Consider the following 6258-nt stretch of genomic DNA (forward strand, 5'->3'; position numbering starts at 1 on the left):
CCACTGTATCCTAATTTATTTCTGTCGCATTGAGAGCATATGTGAGCTCTGGAAAGGGATTTGTGACCACGGGGTGGGAGTTAGTATTCTTGAAGTCAAAGGGGTTTGTGCATGTGTCTTTAGATACTTTTGCAAAACCTAAAACGGGATGTAGATGAGTTTTGGAAAGTAGAACATATAAAACACTGGTTTTTATTTGTTTTTGCACTCTTGAGAAGCTCTTGTGGCACTTTATATACCAGAGCTAGGAAACAGGCATGGCATTTTATATTCACAAGCGGTTTTTAATGTGTATGAAAAATACAGGTTGTAGCATATATGTATTTTTAAAGTTTTGCTTGCTCTGAAGTTCTCTTGCACAGTTCTGTTTTTTAAGGTGGTGGGGGATTAAATTCAAGGACTCTGGAAGGAAGCGGTGGTTAATACTTGCTTTGGGGCTTTTAAATACCGCATCGTTTTGTAACTTCTGTAAAGTACCTATTGGTTTAAATTTAACACCTGCCTAGTGTGTGGGCCGGTGGTTCTCAAATGATAGGTATAGACCCCCCCCCCCCCCTCGAAGAAACTTGAAAGATAAATTCAGAGCATTTTGAAGATTGGTGATGTGCAGGTGTTTTATCAGGGTTGGGGGCTAAAGACAGAACAAGCTTGAAAACCTAAACAAGACAGCTTCCACAGTGTCACGAGTGGAGATCTAGAATTTTAAACTTAAAGTGAACCCACCCTAGTTAGCGTCGTAAGCATGTACCAACACTTGCAGCAATTTGAACTGGAGATGTGGGGTTATCACAGTACTGATATGGGAGCAGCCTAGTGCCCCAACAGATGAGTTACATCAGGGATGGGAAGACATGTTTGTTAGTGACTACCGGGTGCTAAGGCGCTGGAAGAATTCTGCTCTAGGTGAAACCTGATCCGATCCTGCAAGCTCACATGCTGATGCAACAGGACATTCTCAGGATCACTTAAAACAGGTCACTTTGATCAGGGTTTTTCAACCTGGGATCCCCAGCTGTTGAACTACAACTCCCATCATTCCTGGGAATTCCTCCTTATCCTGGCCTTTGACACCTGAGATGCGTGCTTTCCTGTGATTGCAATCTGTTTTAGCAATATTTAATTTTGATTTCAGATGGCTGTAACCTGCCCTGGGACTTACTGGCGAAGGGGTGGGTAAGGAATTTAAATGATGATGACGATACTGGCTGATCTGCCTGGGGGATGATGGGAGTTGTGGTCCAACAACGTCTGGGAACCCTAGATTTAATGAATGCTAACTTCGTCCTTATCTGTTAGGCAGTCTAGAGGATGTGTGTTAAACTGAAACGCCACACACAGGATCTCATGTCGGGCAAGATCTAAGTGACCTTAACTACGGACCCTTCCTAATCTTTGAACACTTTGCTGTGTCAGGGATTCTACAGTTGGAGTAGACCACGTAGATCTGCCCACCCTTGGTGCATGTGCTGTGTTGCCAATGCTGGAAATAAATTTCAGTTCCTATAAGCCACTGCGTGAATTGTAGATACTTGGCTACTGAGCCCTACGTAGTGTGACCCTTCCATCTTGCAGGATAGGTCAGATCTTCAATGCAGCCTCTGCTCTAATGTTGAGGCTCAGCTTCAAGCATTACTTTGAATCGCTTGCTTGCAGCCCCTGAAGTCTGCCTGCGAGTTGGGGGAAGAATCTCTAGTTATTGGACACTTGCATGCAGTTTGCATGTGCAAAGTCAGCTTGATAAAGCTGTAGCTCGGGGTTCCCTCTGTAAACGATGGCTTTCTAAGCGGAAGCCAGCTTTGGGGATGTCTTCTTTCAAAAGATTCCTGCATTCTCTCATAGAACTCTACGGTTCTATGATTCCTGTTGTGTATACACACCTCATGCTGGAGCAGGTTTTGCCGTCCACTTTTCAGCTTCAACCATGACTTATAATTACACATGCAGGATTGATCACTAGGTTCCCCAACGTTACCACTGGTTTGCAAGTTGTGCTGCGCGTTTGCCCCAGGTTCATTCATTGGCATCTCCAGGTACGGCTAGGAAAAGACTCCCTGCCTCAAGCCTGGGAGAGCTGCTGCCAGTCCAAGCAGACAGCAGCAAGATACAGGATCCCTCTGTCTAAAGCAGATTCCTGCTCCTAAAAAGTTGCTTGCAAAGGAACCATGATTATAACATGCATGCTCATGTATTTAGTGTAGGCAAGGGGGAAAGGAGTGCAGGTCCCCAAGGGTAGCTCCTGATTTGCAAATGATGGTTTGCAGAAACCGTACTGCGTAAGCCATGGTTTGCAGTCAAACTAGCAAAGACTTCCTTTCAGTGGAAAATGCTTCGCTAATATTTGTATGGCACTATTAAAATATTCAAAGTGTTCCATGTGCGCTATGTTGTAAACCTCACAACAGGCTTATAAGGTAGGGCAGACTCATTCTGGCATCGCAGACTGGGATGGGATGAGGCAGAGATTTGGTAATTTTCCTAAGCCTACCTATTGAGCTCGTGGCGAAAGTAAGATTCAAAGAGGCTTGCAGCTTGATTCACAACATGAAATTCAGTATTCACAATTAGCATGAAATTCTTATTAGATCTAAAACACTGCCTTTTTTTTTTAGCCCTTACAATTGTGGGTTGATTGATTTGCTTGTCTTTCCAAAGAAATCTTTCCGAGTTTATTTCCATCCATAATTGTTCCATAGTTCGCGACTGTTGCTCCTGTGCTATGGCAGTCGTCATCGTACTTGATATCCCACAGAACAATAACAGAGGTTGAGGTGTATTTCTAAGTTCTCTTTAGGCTATCCAGATGTTAGACTAGTTCCCATCAGCCCCAGCCGAGAACGGCTAAGATTATGGGAGATGCAGTCCTGCCACACCTGGAGGGGACCAAGTTCCCCTTACTATCTATAGAACAGCCTTTTCCAAATAGGAGCTCTCCAGATGTTTTAGACAACCTGCGCTGGCTGGGGCTGATGGGATTTGTGACCTAAAACATCTGGAAGGTTGGGAATAGGCTGCTTTCAGCAACCTTGGACTCTTCTTTAATGACTGGAAGGAAAGGCCTGTGTGATCTATAGCTTAATCTGAAAATCCTTTTGGTTGTGTGATCCTTAATCAAGTGGAAGATTGCTTGCCTCAAACGCAGCTGCCCTCTGACCTGCAGAGACTCATAAAGGACAGAGCTAAAATCTGCAGCTGTTTTAACAATCTGTACTATGCCATATAAAGCAATGTTGCAGTGTGCACCTTGCACAACAGTTTCATCTTCAGTTTACATTAAATTTCTTCCCATTTCCATCCTAGTGTTGTTGTTGTTTTTTTAAAAAACCATTCTGTTGCAGAAGTTTTCCTTTATTACTCAGTGCCGTTGTGAGCTGTCTTATGTGTGCTGTCACAGGATTACTCTGTATAATATGGAGAGATGTGGGGTTTGTTTTGCATGGCTGCGACAGGTCAGTACTGAGGAGCTTCTTTAAAAAACAAAAAAAAACCCTGTATTATTTAGTGATGAATAAAAAAGATCACACACAAGACTTCCAAGTTTTTTTTCAATATGCTACGTAAGGGATGGAGCAACTCTGCTATGAGGAAAGATTGCAGCATTTGGGACTTGTTAGTTCAGAGAACACGGGTGGTGCTGTGGTCTAAACCACAGAGCCTAGGGCTTGCCAATCAGAAGGTCGGTGGTTCGAATCCGCGCGATGGGGTGAGCTCCCATTGTTCGGGCCCTGCTCCTGCCAACCTTAACAGTTCAAAAGTATGTCAAAGTGCAAGTAGATAAATAGGTACCACTCCGGTGGGAAGGTAAATGGTGTTTCTGTCCGCTGCTCTGGTTCGCCAGAAGCGGCTTAGTCATGCTGACCACGTGACCCGGGAAAACTGTCTGCAGACAAACGCCGGCTCCCTTGGCCAGTAAAGCGAGATGAGCGCCGCAACCCCAGAGTCGTCCACGACTGGACCTAATGGTCAGGGGTACCTTTACCTTTACCATAGTTCAGAGAAAAGGCAAGCAAGAGGCAACATGATAGAAGTTTTTTAAATTATACATGGCAAGGAGAAAGTGGATACAGAAACGTTTTCCTCCCTCATAACACTAGAACTTGTGAACATCCAATGAAGCTGAATGCTGGAAGACTGAAGACAGATAAAAGAAAATATTTCTTCATGCAGCACACAGTTAAACGTATGGAACTCGCTGCCGCAGGAGTCAGGGGTGATCACCTACTTGGATGGTTTTAAAAGAGGCTTGGACAAATTAATGGAGGAAGAGGGCTAGCAAGGGCTCCTAGCCACAATGGCTCTACTCTGTCTCCACAGTCGGAGGCAGATATGCTTCTGAATACCAGTTGCTAGAAGCCACAGGAGGGGAGAGTTGCTCTTGTGCTCACATCCTCCTTGCAGGTTTCCTGCAGGCATTTGACTGGCCACTGTGAGAACAGGATGCTGGACTAGATGAGCCACTGGCCTGATCCATCCGGTTCGCCTTCTGTTCTTCTCATGTCTTGCTTGTGGGTTTTGCGGAGGCTCACCAACCCATGTTGCTGGCCGCTGTGGGATGCGGGGCGAGATGCTCCAATCTGCTTGGTGTTACGTTCTTATGATGCTACTGCGACAATAAGCCATGATGATAATGCAGCCTTCAAACAAGCTTACCAATGTTACCGCCTGCAAAACATTTCTACCAGCTTGCTGGAATCACTAAAAAGGGATGGAGTGCGCTGTCTGTTCTGCAGCAGCCTGCTGTTTCTGTGCTGGGTGCTTGGTGTATATCTTAGGTGCAGAAGAGCGATGGAACCCTGCATCCTTCCTTCATCAACCACCTTATTCATCTGCATGGAATTCCTTTTTGGATCTGGTGTGATCCAGCAGGCTTTTTGTTCTTATATCTGTAGCTGTATCAGATCCTAGACCAAATAATGGCACACACACCCGCTCTGGGTTTACTCCTTAGCCCTTTTCTTCCTAAAGATGTCCCACAAGGCAGCAGGTGTGGATTCTTCCTTGCGGTTTACTCCCAAAGCCTTTCTCACAAATGAGTGTAGCCATAAGGCACTGGAGGCTTAGGACCAGAGCAGGGCTGTCTTGCCCATAGGCGCTAGGGGTGCGGGACACCGGGCTCTCAGGGGCGCCAGGCTGAGAGTCGGGGGCCCGAGAGTTGAGTCCAGGGAAGAGCCCACCCATCGGTCGGAGCACCGCAGCGGGCTCTTCTGCTGCGGGCAGCTCTACGCCACGAGTTCAGGGGCGACCGAGCCAGCGAGATGCTGAGGCGGCCGGCTGGTTCTGCCCTTCTGTATGCCTGGGACTGGGCAAGCGGGGGGGGGGGGCGCTGGGTGGATCTTTGCACCCTGGTGCCGCATATGCTTAAGACAGCCCTGGACCAGAGTTTGCCATCTCCCAGATGGGCTACCTTCCCATCTCATGTAGAAACCGCCTTCTTGACCGTTGGACCCAATGTTGCTCTTGTACACTCAATCTACCAGAGCCTGTATATGCATGCAGGACATGTCCCTAACTCACCAAGGGTTTGAGGCCCATTGGCTTACCTGTATCCGATATTAACCTGATGCTTTTGTTTCTCAAAAGCCAACATTTGCTCTCAGGCTCCCAGTCACTGTTTGCTTAGGAGAAACAAGGTACGAGATTTGGGAGCAGTTTGGGCCACTTCCCTTTGTTCCTTCCCTGTAGTAGTTGGATACCAGGGTTATGGAGCCTCAGTTGCAGGGGTGAAATGTGGCCTCCAAATCTCTCCACCTGGCCCCCAGAACCCTTGTGCAGGCCACATCCCCGTTTCGCAGCCCGGGTGATTTTGCGTGGCTGGAAAACACGGGATTCTGTGAGGTCTAAAGGGAACCCCAGGCAGCTGCATTGTGGACCAACTGTCTTCAAGGGCAGCCCCACGAGGAGAGCACTGCAGTAATCCAGCCTGGAAGTCACCAGGGCATGGAGCCCAATTTATTTTATCTATTTTATTTTTTAAATTTCTAGGCCGCTTCATATTTTTAAGAAAAATCTCAAAGTGGTTTACAGCATATTAAAACAATAAAACAATTGCACTAAAGGCACAGCACTTTTCCCAATCTGCTTTCACAAAGCACCTCCCCTCTTCAGGTGACTCTGTTGTTCTGCGTTGCTTCTGTCACATGACTGTCACAGGACTCTCTGGCTCGCAACATCTCCCTAAAGGCATGGGGGGGAGCAGAAAGAAGAGCCCATGACTGAGAGGCGCTTGCTCTGATCGCCTTCCCTATTCCCAGTAGATTTTCA

Source organism: Podarcis muralis, chromosome 14 (genome assembly GCF_964188315.1).
Source record: "Podarcis muralis chromosome 14, rPodMur119.hap1.1, whole genome shotgun sequence".
Lineage (NCBI taxonomy): Eukaryota > Metazoa > Chordata > Lepidosauria > Squamata > Lacertidae > Podarcis > Podarcis muralis.